General features: G+C 37.6%; 1 protein-coding gene across 4 annotated transcripts in view; it reads right to left on the minus strand.

The window, feature by feature from the left end:
• Nucleotides 1–14,079, minus strand: part of LRRC4C (leucine rich repeat containing 4C) — a 1,206,407-nt gene that overhangs the window by 350,232 nt on the left and 842,096 nt on the right. The window lies entirely within an intron of this gene.

Genomic DNA, 14,079 nt, shown 5'->3' on the forward strand with positions numbered 1-14,079 from the left:
GACCTAGACCTCAAAGATTGAAGGGGATAAGTGAACATGTTCTGTGTCCACTCTTTTCCCAAACCACTATTTTACCATATTTCACTCCAGTGTGGGGCTTCACAAGGAATGAGAGAGAACTAGAGGAGAAACAGTTAAAATGACCTTATTTCATGGGTGTCATAATCTAGGTTGAATGACCTCAAAAAAGCAGATGCCCACATGCTGGCTTCTTCTCTCATGAGAAACTTTGTGGACTCTCTTGTAATGGGTGAAGGTCTTAGTCAGTGTAGGCTGCTGTAACAAAGTACCATGGAATTTTAAACAACAGACATTTAGTTGTCACAGTTCTGGAGGCTAGGAAGTCTAAGATCAAGGCGATGGTAGATGCAATGTCTGGTGAGTCTGTTGCCTGGTTGGTACAAAGGCCACCTTCTGTGGATCCCTCATGCAGCAGAAAGAGAGAGTGAGAGTGCCCTCTGAAGGTCCCTTTTAGGAGAGTGCTGATTCCATTCAGGAGGGTTCCACCTTCATGATCGAATGATCTCCTTAAAGTTCCACCTCTTAATAGGTGGTGGGGGTTAGAATTTCAACATGTGACTTTTGGGAGACACTCGTATTCGGTCATTGCCGTAGAAATATTTTTGCAACATTCTGTGGTTTGTTGGGTACATTCTCTAGCTCACCACCTCACCACTCACTTTCCAGAGACTGTCTGGCAGTAAACCCTGGCCTCTTGTGGAGAAAAGGAGACACGCACAGCCCTCCAGGAACCCTCTCCAGAGAAAATGTCACTATTACTCTTCCTCTTCTACCTGTCTACTTCAATGATGAAGATGGGCAACAAACACTTAACCATTATTTTTGGACCCAGATCCAAGACTCAAAACCTTCCACTTAGCTATTCCCATCACTTCTTTTCCTGCTTGTTTTAACTTTTACTACCCAGCGTCTTGTAAAGTATCCTATAAATATTACATGAATAATTAATAAATAGATAAATGAATGAATGGATGGGAGAATGGCTACAGGAGAGAATATAACCTTTGTGAGTTTGAAGAAATACGAATAGTCTGTATATAAACCCTTTTGAGAGTCACTGAGGCATCGTACAGTGGAGGGTAAGGTTGATGGCATTGAGGAGAGGATTAATGAAGAGAGGATCATAATCTCTCCCCTGAGTTCCCAGGCACCCAGGCTCAGCTTAGTAGGACACATCAAACATCGGTTTTCCAAGTGGTCAGAATGCAAGACTGGCCTCATACCTCAGTCTAATGACTGAATCTATGCGATTCTTCATTGAGTGGAGGGAAGACTCAAGACTTGAGATTTGAAATTAGGCAGAAATGGGCCTGGAAAAGGAAGGTTGTTTTGCTAGCACTCAAGGAGATTCCATCTACTTTATGGGTTAAAATACTGTTTGGGGCTAGAATTAATATAAATTATAATTCTATATCCTTTTATTTGCTATTTGTTTGTCAAACTGACCAAAATATATTGTTATGGAAACATTTCCTGCTGTCCTTTGATGTTTTATTTACAGGACATACACGTCCCCTTTCTCTGGATAAAAGCATGACAAGGTCCATGACTTTTCCTGGCTCCTTCTTATATAATAGCAGTCCTAGGATCACTTTGAGGAACAGCGTTGGCATTTGCAGCCTGAAATATTAATCAAAACTTCACATTCAAGTTAGCATAAATTGTTGCTTTTTCCTTCCACAGTCTGGGCCAGCCTTGGACTCAAGTCCCACAGTGGGAGAAGGGAAGTATACATTTTTCTCCTGTGTAGTTTTACCTCTCCCTCCACTTTCTAACTGCTAATTTAATTGGTACAAATTAAATCTGGGTGCTACGAGGATCAGACAGAAGAAAGGAAAACTAGTAAGGAAACAGGTCAGTTCTTATTCAGCTGGTGCTCATGGTTCTTTGGGGAGGCAAACAGCTCAAGCTGGAAACCATCATTGGCTTGGTTAATGTTATCTCCTCTGATGCAGAGGTTTTTCCGTTGACTTCTTAGGTTTAACTGTTGACTCTCTACCTCTTGCAGTTGTCTTGCCTGATTAAATGCAATTCAGCTACCTTGTGTTTCTTTCCTCTGCTCTTTGCCCTATAGCAATAGAACTCCAGGCTCCTTTAGTTCAAGTCTTAGTATTCAGACAGGCCTATAGGATAAGGTCTAGGCCAACCTTTTGGATTGTGGCCCTTTACAAACATGTGCCTTGGGGACACCTGTGTGGCTCAGCTGGTTAAGCGTGTACCTTCGGCTAAGGTCATGATCCCAGGGTCCTGGAATGGAGCCCCGCATCAGGCTCCTTGCTCATCAGAGAGCCTACTTCTCCCTCTCCCTTGGCCTGCTGCTCTGCCTACTTGTGTTCTCTCTCCATATTTCTAACAAATAAATAAAATCTCTTTAAGAAAATGTGCCTAAAACTCTGGGAATGACCACTTAACTCAACACGGGACAGTCTCTCGACCCCACTTCCAAATATATGGCCTTTCTCTGCCATCCAGATTTCCTGGGTAGGAGTCAAACTCCACCCCAAATTTGGCCTTTGCTTCCCCAGGTGTCAGTCAGGCATTAGCCCTGAAATGCAGGAAGCCCGCTTCAGTACTGTGTGGGAGATCCTTTTAAACACTCTTTACTAGGTTTACAGTGAGAAAGAGCAACACTCATTCTTCTCTCAAAGACAAAGTGAAAATCAAAGCCCTACAACACATAGCTCTCTTCAAAGAAGTCTCATTTTCAAATGCTCCACTTCTTCACATATAATTTCTTTGGTTAGAAGGCTCCAAGAGGCCTGAAATGTGTTCTTTCCCCCCCTCTAATTTCCTATGACAATCTGCACATGCAAAGTTGGTTTTGGAATTTTGCATAATATATTCTATCTGAGAGATTTTTCTGGAAACGTTGTTTTCAACATACTGTTATATTGGTGAAGATACGTTCAAGGCTCAAACCACACATTTAGACTGAACTTTCAGAGCTTAAATTAGTTGTAAGTTAAAAATATTCTGTTTGGAAAGGTAGCCATACTTTTACTAGTTTGTCATTTTTACTTGCATTTAGTGTTTTTTTTTTTTTAAGGTTTTATTTATTTTAGAGAGAGAGCATGAGAGAGAGAGAGCTCATGAGTGGTGGGGGAGGGGCAGAGGGAGAAGCAGACTCCCGGCTGAGTAGGGAGCCCAGGACCCTGAGATCAGCATGTAAGCCAAAGGTACACACTTAACCAACTGAGCCACCCAGGTGCCCCTTGCATTTAGTGGTTCTAATTTTTTTTCTTTTTTAAACTAGGCTTAATAGTACCAGTTAATTCAGCTAATTCAAGTTAATTCAACTCATAATGATGAGATGAAGTGGAAGGCATTACATGCTTTGACTTCCCAAGTCCTCTGTGTAAGTTTTTTCCTTTGCTTTTTCAGTTTCTTTGAGAATTCAAGAGCCAGCAGACCATAAGCAGCTGTGTAGCTTTTCATCTGAGCAAAAATCTTAAACTACTGAATGAAAATTTGTGGGTTTTTTTTCTTTTTTTCCCCTAAACTCCCTCCACACAGCTTCAGTAAACTGAATTAGCCTATTTCATTACATGGAAATTCCCTCTGATGAGTGAAATAGCTCCTAATGAATAAAACTGTAAACAATTCAATAAAGCAAGTTGCTAAAAATCTAAACTATTTATCTGTTTCAATAGCCAATGGGAACACGGCCAAAGGAAATACTATTTTCTCTCTTCCCCTATTGTCCGAAGGCTTAGTTATGAAAATCTTTATCAAATTGTGATTTTTCCCCTCACTTGAAAAAATTAATTCTCATATTTATGTAGAAGAATAATATTAAAAAATTGGAGAGAATTAGTTCCATCAGATATAACGTATCACAGAATATTATAGGAGTCAAAACAGAAGAGCTCTGGCATAGGAATAAACTAACCAATAAATGAAAATTTTAAAAGGCCAAGACACTTTTAAATTAATATAAATTCATATGATAAAGCTATAATTTCAAACCAAGGATTATTTACTGAATAATGCTGAAATTATCTTTCAGTTTGAGGAAGCAACGTAAAACGTAGGGGATAGATATATCCTTAGTGTTTTACTTGACAATAAATTCTAATTAAATCAAGACTTAACACTGAAAGATGAAAATAAGGTAAATTACTAGACTAGCATATAAATTTTTATTTTATGTTATTTATTTAGTTTTTGCACTTGAATTTTTAAAAAAAGAATGTTAAAAATATAAAATCCCTAAAAATAGGGTTGCCTTCATAAGCACGGCTGAAAAACCAAAAAAAAAAAATTTAAGAAAAAAATGATAAATAAGTCTACATAAAAATACTAAAATTTCTCAATAGTAAAATTCATATAAATAGAAAAGAAATAAAGACAATAATAACTGGGAAACATGCATAACACATGACAGACACAGTAGCTATTTTAGATGTCTACAAAGAAAACTTACAAATCAGGAAGAAAAGCCTAAAAACTGAATAGAAATCCAGGCACTGGGGTATAAAAAGGCAGTTTTCTAGAAATAAAATCCAAATAATCCTAAATATATAAAAAGAGGATCAACCTCCTGTTAACTAAAAACAAATTAAAACAGTGAGATTTTTTTTTTCACCATTGAGATAAGAAAAAAATAAAACTAACGAATATATTCAGTGTTGGTAAGAGTATAGGGATAGACATTGTAATATGCTATTGATGGATATATTGGACATTTTTGAAAAGCAGCATGGTAAGGCCTACCAAAATTATAAATGTAAATCACCTTTGACTCAGTTTTTGCAGTTCAGACTGTTCAATGATCCATTTTTAGAAATGTAATCTAGAAATATATTTGTGTATAAAGATGTTTACTTTAACGTTGGCCATAGCTACACTGGGGAAGACATAAATGTTCATCAATAATGGATCGGATTAAAATTCTTATAACCCTCCGATGGAAAACTCTGAAGCAACATGGATTATTGTATAAATAAGAGAATCATGTAACAGAATACAGGAGAGGGTGGGCCCAATTGTGTAAAAAAATATGGTTCAAAAATACCAAAGGATTAACATTGTATTGTTTTTTTTTTTTTTTTTTTTTTTTTTTTTTTTAAGATTTTTATTTATTTATTTGTCAGAGAGAGGGCGAGCGAGAGCGAGCACAGGCAGACAGAGTGGAAGGCAGACTCAGAGGGAGAAGGAGAAAGAAGCAGGCTCCCTGCAGAGCAAGGAGCCCGATGCGGGACTCGATCCCAGGACGCTGGGATCATGACCTGAGCCGAAGGCAGCTGCTTAACCAACTGAGCCACCCAGGCGTCCCTAACATTGTATTGTTAATGGTGGTTTACTCGGGAGACAGAGTTAGGGCAAAAGGAGGGAGAAAGAGTTATTTTTATTTTGTGCATTTCTGTAGGTTAATTACTTTTTGCAAGCATTTACCTACTTTTTGCAAGTGTTACTATTATAATAAAAATTACATAAAACACAAAGAAACAGGGGTAGACAGAGGGCTTGGCAAAAAAATGCCTAGATTTAAATAGAACATCGCATTGATAATGTAGCATTGTGTGATGCTATATAATTGAAATTATGGAAGCCTGTTCAAAAAGCCTTAACCTGATAAGAAATAAACTGCCTAGTCAGCAGTTGACTCAACTAGTCACCAGGCCAGGTTGGAATAATACCTTTTCCTCTTTATCTAAAAAGGATTCATCCTGGGAAACAAAATTCTTCTTTCTTATCAACTCTGAGAATGGCAGGTCTTGCTGAAACAATTTACCCTAATTTTGAAACTAGAAGGTTTGCATGCGAATACTTGCAGAACTAATTGTTATGCTTTGTGACATACTTTAATGATTATTGGTTCCACTATTTATCTTCCAAGGCTGCTGGGGATATTATGTGAAATAATAAATGTGAAAGTGTTGTCAAAGGGTACGTTCGAAGTAATTATTATTGTTCAAGTGTTGGCTTAAGGCACAAAAACATCACCATAAGTAATAACCATGAGTTTTTAAAATTGTAGCTATTAAATTAAAATAAGGATATACTACTGCCTTTGCCCTCTCAAGCTGACAAAGCTTTTTAAGAAGAAAAGAAAACCCTTGATAAATGCAGTGTTGTGGAGGAGTAAAATTGGTTGTCTCTCTGGAAGGCAACTTGGAAATATATGTTAACATGTCTTAAAATAAGCAGATCCATTGAACCAGTAATTCCCTTTCTAAGAATATATCTCGAGGAAATAATGTATAAGTACTTCACCCCAGCATAATTACAAGATAGCAACAAATTAGAAATGATATAATAGCCAACAACAGGAGACTGTTTGAATAATTATGGTGTTCCATGTAGTCATTAAAAATAATTCTGCAGGAAATTAGAAAATGTACATGAAATATTATTAAATAAAAAGATTAAACAATGCATGTACAGTCTGATTCAATTTCTCTAAAAATTTTGCTTTAGAGATAAATAATGAGGTTGAGATGGATAAAATAACTTATCCATGTTAACAATGCCACTGAAGAGGATCTAGTTGACTTCCAAGCAAACGCACATGCATGCACACAACATATAAAATGTCCATAATGAAGACTATTTAGCCCATTTACTATGTGTCAAGAAACTTGCATATCACATCAAAGCAAATCCAATAAAAATCTTGTACATTAACTATATGATTCTAGAGATGAATAAAGTGAGATTCAGGGAGGCTAAGTGTCTTATCCACAGCCAAATAGAATAATACAAAACAAAACAAAAGTGACTATGTGGGTCCCCTCTTCTTGATAGAAAATCCCTCTACCCTTACTTAAGAGTTTTCATGTTTACAGACCTCCCAGCTGAGACTACACAGAGACAATGTGAGCATCTGGAATCTGGTGACTTGGTTACCTCTCCCATTGCCTGACTCAATAGGGGAAAAGCACTGTGGAACTTTGAAAAGGACGTTTTCAAAGGGGTATTAGAGATTTTAGAGAAAAGAGCAAATGGAGACAGCGATATAAAATTTGAACTCAGGATGGCCCTAAAAAAAAAAAAAAAAAAAAAAAGGAGAAGCAGATGAACTAAAGAAAGAAAGTGCTTAGCTATGGGGGGAAATTTCCCTAACAATAAAAGAAACTGAATGAGTTTCACAGAAAACAACAACAAAAAACTGCTGGTGGGTGTTGAGGAAGGGAAGTATTGCATCGAGCACTGGGGGAGATGCATAAACAATGAATTTTGGAACACTGAAAAAGAAAATAAAATTTGAAAACAAAAACTAAAACAGAAAACCTGCTCCCAGCCCCAGGCTTTCCCAGGAAAACCTACTCAAAGTAAGAAATGGCTTTAGGTCAAAGATGAAATCCAGGGCAAAAGGGTAATATGCTGTATTAAGAAACAACAAATAATAATAATAGTGGACCTCTTCGGCAATATCTATTAAATAATAAAGTTCTAAAAATATAAAGGGCATCTTAACCATAGCAACCTTACCTGGGTAACAAAGTATAGTGTATTTTACGTAATCAAATTACAATCACATACACAGAAACCTCACTAAGTTTTTAAAGGAATTATATCATTTTATGCTCAAGGTGACAGAAACAGGACAAAATGAAAAGTGGACTAAGGCACACTCATTACTATGGTCAGTAAGTGAGCCATGAAAACTATTCAGTTACAAATAGGGGTTACTTTTTATGGAAAAGGAAGGATGGTCAGAGGAGAAACCAAGAGCTCAAAGAGTCATATCCTGACCCCCAGAAGATCATTCATTAGGAAGGGACTGGACCCTAATCAAGGTACTGAAATTACTATAAACCAGTGATTGCTTTATGCCTTCAGTTCGTACTATGGAGAGAGGCACAACTTCCAGTTTCTGCAGAGAACGTATGTATCCCACAGCGAGGACTACAAGCAGCACAATGCTTGTTTGGGTGTCTCGAGTGCTTTGCATAACTAGGACCACCAGGAGAAGGAATCATAGATAGAACAGCATTCTCTCCAGAGACCAGAAAGTGAAGCACCAGCAGAAAGGCTGATGTCCTTTGTCCACGATAGGTTCTACAAAGAAGCATGATTGGAGGACTTTCTGTGGGCACGTGGGAAAAACCTGCTGGAGACTCCAAGAAATAGTGAGTAGAGGGGCTGTATTTTGGGGGGGGAGTGAGGACCTGCCATCAGCAATCTTGGCATTAAAGCAATAAAAAGTGATATTACATATTAAAGTGACTCACAGTAGGTAGAGGCTAATGAAACAAAGTTTAACTTAAGGTAGGTGTGTTTTCATTTCTAACACACAAACAGAATTTTGAAGTCGAGGAGTGTGGAGCACCCCAGAGAGAAGAAAATAGTTATAGGTCTGACCCTGAGACTTTTTCCTACGTTCTGTGTAGCAAGAATCCACTCCTGAGAAAACAAGATTAATGTACGAATTCTACGGTTCATTTTAGTACACGTCTCTTTTTTAGTTAACTATTGGTATGTAACAGCAACACTAAGAAGCTTAAAAAATAATCTTGGTACTGAATGCCACAGCTCTGTGGGTTGCTTGGGCTCAGAAGGGCAATTTTTTCCTCTTGTCTCACTGGGAGCATCTTATATAGATATAATCAACTGGAGGCTTGATTGGGACCCTGGGAGAACTGGCCTCTCTCTTCCTCATGTAGTCTCAGGGCATCTTCTCCAGCATGGATCGCGGGTTCTTCACAGGGCCATTCTAGAAGGGTTTTCTGGACCTCTCACATGACATCTGTGTGTTCCCAAAAGCACAAAGGTGAAAACCACTAGGCCACCTGAAGGATTAGTTAGGGCACTGGTACAACATCATTTCTTACACATTCTATTAATAAAGTGAGTCCCAGGGCCAGCTCAGAGTCAGCATAGGAGGGCACTAGTCAAGGGCATGAATCCAGGGGACAGAGTTCTTTGTGAGTCGACCTTGGAGATCAGTTCCCCCATTACAGTAGCTGTTCTATGTCTGGCAGGATACTAGGGCTAGGCATATAATAAGAAGTCAACTCACAGGAGCCTGCTGCCTTACAGGAGCCTACAATCTGTCTAGAAGGAGAGAAAAACACCCATCAAGAAAAATTCGACTATAACAATTGCTCCAAAGGGGAAGTGCTGTTGTTCTCAGGAGGATATTTATGCTAATCAAGGAGATCAGAGAAGGCTTCTTGGGGAAACAACGCTAAGTCAGAAGGGCGAAGTGGAAAAAACAACCCACAAAACTAGGTGACGGCATCGTATTCCAGCAAGAGGAAAGAGTCCAAATAAAGGGAATGGCAGGTACCAGACACACACACGCGCGCACACGCACACACACACACACCCACACACCCCCAAAGTGGAGAGGCGGAGAAAAAGGGCAGTGAAGTTGTAGTTGAGAAAATGTGTGGGGTAGCATGATATAGGAACAAGCTAGAGAGGTAAACAGGAGTCTTGCTTTGTCTTCACTTGAGAGCAGTGGGAAGCCACTGAAAGGTTTCCCAAGTAGGAGCGGGCAGGATGAATCTTGCATTTTGAAAAGACGTCCCTGGCAGCAAAGTGGAGGACAGATTCAAGGGAGTGCATCAGAGATGACTTGGCTCTCCCTGGAGGATATCGCAACTCTCCAGGTGAGAGGGAGCTTCGTTTTGTATCTCATACATCTTGGGAGGGCTGGATTCATGACCAACAGGCACGCGCAGAATTGCTTTCATTTCTTTTCTAATCAGCTTTCTGGCTTCTATTTTCTTCTTCTTACTCAGATAAAAGTGACTCTGGATCCAAAACAACTCACAGGAAAGGGTGATCGAAACCAATCAAATGAAGTAAAGAACATCGCATCAGGCAGGCAAGACAACAAGAGCCAAACCTGACTCACTTTCAAGTCTCAGTTTTTTCCGAGAGTCATCACCCCCACTAAGAATCCTCTTGGAATCTCCAATAAGGCAAACAGTGATGCCTTCAGTTTTTCTTCCCTTTGTTTTCTTTAAACTCAAGTCCGAAACATTCTTATCAATTTACTTACTCCTCCAAACAAATGTGTTCCTGGGGCAGAGTGACACAGACGTGGTTCATACACTTGTTTTGCTGGTTCAATTTACATAAGCTCATGAACCTCTCTGAACTTTAATAGTTTTATCTAATAACAAAATAAGGAGCTTCATAGTATATGTTCAAAGTGTTGGAATAAGTCAATGAGATGTTGCATGCAAAGGACTTAGCCCAGTGCAGTATATCCTAGTGGTTACAAGAGAGACTTTGAAGCCAAATCAATCTTGGCTCAATTCCCAGCTCTGCCATTTATTAGCGCTATGGCCTTGAGCAAGTTATTTGCTGTACTGAAGCATCAATTTTTTCTTATTTGTAAAATGCACATAAACATACTATCACTTTACAGTGTTTGAGGATTACTTGACAAAAGCCAGAGAAAGTTCTTAATAGAGTAGCTGGCATATGGCCAACATTTAATAATTGGTAACTGCTATTATTATAAAAATTATTAGCACTCAATAAATTTAATTCAGTTCATATTTTCCCCTTCACTGGAACTTTTTTCTCCATTAATTATCTTCTCCTAAGTGCCAGTAATCTCCCTTATATGCTGTGGATTCTCTTCTTTCTCTCTCTCTCCCTTCTTCCTATGCCCTTCCTTCTCTCTCTCTCTCTCAAAATTTGGACAACAAAAACAGGGCCATAATATAAACAATACAAACACCTAAAAATATAAAAAGTTAATTCTGGAAAAGTAAATTGTTGGAAAATAGTAAAAGAAGTCATAGCTTAACTATCTTATCAAACTAATTTAATTCTTAATATAGGACTAGAGTTTCATAAGTCCCCCTACCTCATCTCTTCTCAGTGAACGTTCCAAAAACTTGGTACCAAAAATCCACACACATTCTTCCACAGAGAGTTTGCTGAGTGCCTATCAACCATAAAACCAATATGATCTCGATTTTTATGGAGTTCATAACACCTCTGAATTTATTCTAGGTTCAGATATTGCTATTTTATATTCTAAAAACTAAACAAGCTTCAGTTCTACCTGGTACTTTGGTTTAGCGTCCAAGTTCTGTAGCAAACAAACCTGTCTTGTAATGAACATGTGAGCATAAACCAGGTCTTCTTGTACTATTCCTCTTGTTTTAGGAATAGAAGAGATAATTGACAATACCAAGCCTATTATTCTTTAGTTATGAAAGAACAGCTGTTTCTGATGCATGGTTTCCAGAAAGAAACACTCAGAGAAATTTGGTTTACTCCTAGAATTGGTGGAAACTGGAAGAAAATTATCAAAATATTCTAAATGCATAGACAGGGTACAATAACTTTTATTTTCATGCCCAAATGGTACTTACACTATCTAATCTTACTATGAAAATGTATTAGCTCAATTTTGAGATAATAAAATATTTGTGTGATTGTGTTAAACATTTTTATCCCATGGACCATGGTGATATGACTGACTTCTGGGATAATATTTGATTTTATGAAGTGGACTTGTTCTATCCACTTTTAATTGTACACTTATCATTTTATTTAATTCTCTTTATATTTATACCAAACTGGAAGACTTACTAGAGTAAAATACAAAATGACTTACCTACAATGTTCTGCAGGAATACAGTAACTCATATTCTTTGGGACAATATTCTCATATATGGAAGAGTTCCCCAAAATTACTGGGCAACAGCTATTCTTAAATCTTGTCAGCCATATTTGGAGTGACCAATTAGGTCTCATGATGTTCTACAGCCAAGAAAGTGTCTTTAATGTGTGTGATATTTAAATGATGTAATTTCATGATTAAGTACAATGTTAAATTTATGTAGCTCTGTCCATGTGATTAAAATTCCTTTTACTTACGATGGCTTACATGAAACAAAACCTCATTAACTCAGAGTCTCTTCATTCAGAATGTATGATAATTAAAGGGAAAAGAAGCTTGCGATTATATTCAAAGTTACATGTGAAGAAATCTTTTGATGAGTGAAGGAGGTAGGGAAATGTTAGCTTTTTTAAAAAATTGATTATTGTAGTAATCATTTCACTGTATATAAAAATATCAAATCATTACATCATACCTTGAAACACATATATCAATTATGCCTAGATAAAATTTTTAAGTAAAAAAAGATGGAGAAAACAAATTATTTCTAGTTGCATTAACTTGTATGATTATGTTAATTAATAATATTGGCTGCTGTTACTGTAATGGAAACTGTTGCGTGTATCCTATTTATGTAATTATATTGAACTTTATGATGTAGGGATAATTAATTTCAGCATACAAATTAAGAAATTTTTACAATTTCCACCAATTCTGAGGCCTGAGTACTTACACCAGGTCATTCTACTCAGACAGGAAGGAATCTTGCTCCAGTTAACTCCCGCATGCATTATCTTCCAACTCCACTACTGGGTCTCCCATTTAAGAACAAGATTGCTAAACTAATTAAGTCTAGAATTTTAAGCAGGACAATGAGTGCCTGTGCTTGGCATTGTCAGACATTTAAAAATAGTCTATACATTTGATTAGTTTATATCCACCTCCTGGTTCTCTTAATAATTTCTAAAGAAGGAAATGACAGCATTTCTCATAAGCAGTACTGACAGAGTTTAAAGCAAACCAGGCACAGGGCTGGAGAATCTCCCCTTTTTACTTCTTCCTGCATAATTTTGCATGAAATCAACAGGGCTCCATGCAAGATGGGAAACAGAGGTGTTCTGATAAGGACGTAAGCATCTCTGAGAATCCAACCCAATTTCCCTTCTGCATAAAATTACCTCAAAATGAAGCTAAAAGTCAGTTCCTAATGTTAAAAAAAAAAAGTGGCTGTAGCTGGCAAAAGACCTTTTATCTACATTTTAATTACCGCTGAGCGCTACATGAACTTTGTTTCTCACAGGGAGATTTGTCAAGAAGCGTCAAGAAGATCCTCTGCACTATGTATGTATGTATGTATGTATGTATTTATTTTAAAGACTTCACTTATTTATTTGATAGACAGAGATCACAAGTAGGCAAAGAGGCAGGCAGAGAGAGAGGGGGAAGCAGGCTCCCCACTGAGCAGAGAGCCTGATGCGGGGCTCGATCCCAGGAACCTGAGATCATGACCTGAGCCCAAGGCAGAGGCCTTTAGCCCACTGAGCCACCCAGGTGCCCCCTCTCTGCACTATTTATTGAGAGGGGAGATAAATAAGCAGAATGAACAACAGGTTACTTGTTGCACATCACTGACCACAATAGGACATGGCTACAAAATCATCATTTCCTGGTACCTGTTCACATCTGAGTTGGCTTGATTTCCTCTGATGAGCAACACCCAAACCTCATGTTTAATGAAATAATATATTACCTCTAGAAATTCTAGGTTACCTTTCTCCAAAGCACAAATTTCAAGAGTCATGGCTTTGTGAAATAATTGAAAAACAGAGTGATAACACCATTCTATAATCTCATTTAACCTAGATTCAAAGTCATGTCAGAGAGAGTGGAACAACAAAAAAGGCCAAATCAATAACTCGTCCAGAGTTCTGTTTGACAATGTCTACTCTGAAAAGTATTGATCCAGGAAAACAGATCATTAAATAGGAAAGGGAGATGATAGCAAATTTGTAATGTTTGAAGGAACAAAGACAAACTAAAAGGACAATGGAAATTTTACAAGATTTAATTACTTGTTTGGGAAGGAAATGGTAGTTAAGTTTCTCTGCAAACTTCTTCACAATTGGTTGTTTCAAGGATAGCTCCCACTTTCTAGAAAACTCAAATCAGACCATGGCAAGATAGGAGGTCCATTAATCTTTAAACATGAGTTTTACCTACAAGGGAAGTGTGAACAAGTAGAAAATTCCTAGGACTATGAAATCGGACTGATTTTAGATTATATCTCTAATCTGAGTTTTACTAATTTATGACCTCTAAACATGTATGTCATTAAAATGTAACCTACTTTACCTTTATAAAGGACACAATGATTCCTTCTTAGGAAGATTATTGTTGGGATTAGGTATTAAGTGAGCTGTGCACTTAAGACAAAATGTTTAGGATATATGAGTTCCCCTTCTCCTTTACTTTGTACCCTTCTACTAAGTAATATTGTATTTATTATGTAGCAGCTCTCT

The sequence above is a fragment of the Mustela erminea genome, chromosome 9, assembly GCF_009829155.1.
Source record: "Mustela erminea isolate mMusErm1 chromosome 9, mMusErm1.Pri, whole genome shotgun sequence".
Classification (NCBI taxonomy): Eukaryota; Metazoa; Chordata; class Mammalia; order Carnivora; family Mustelidae; genus Mustela; species Mustela erminea.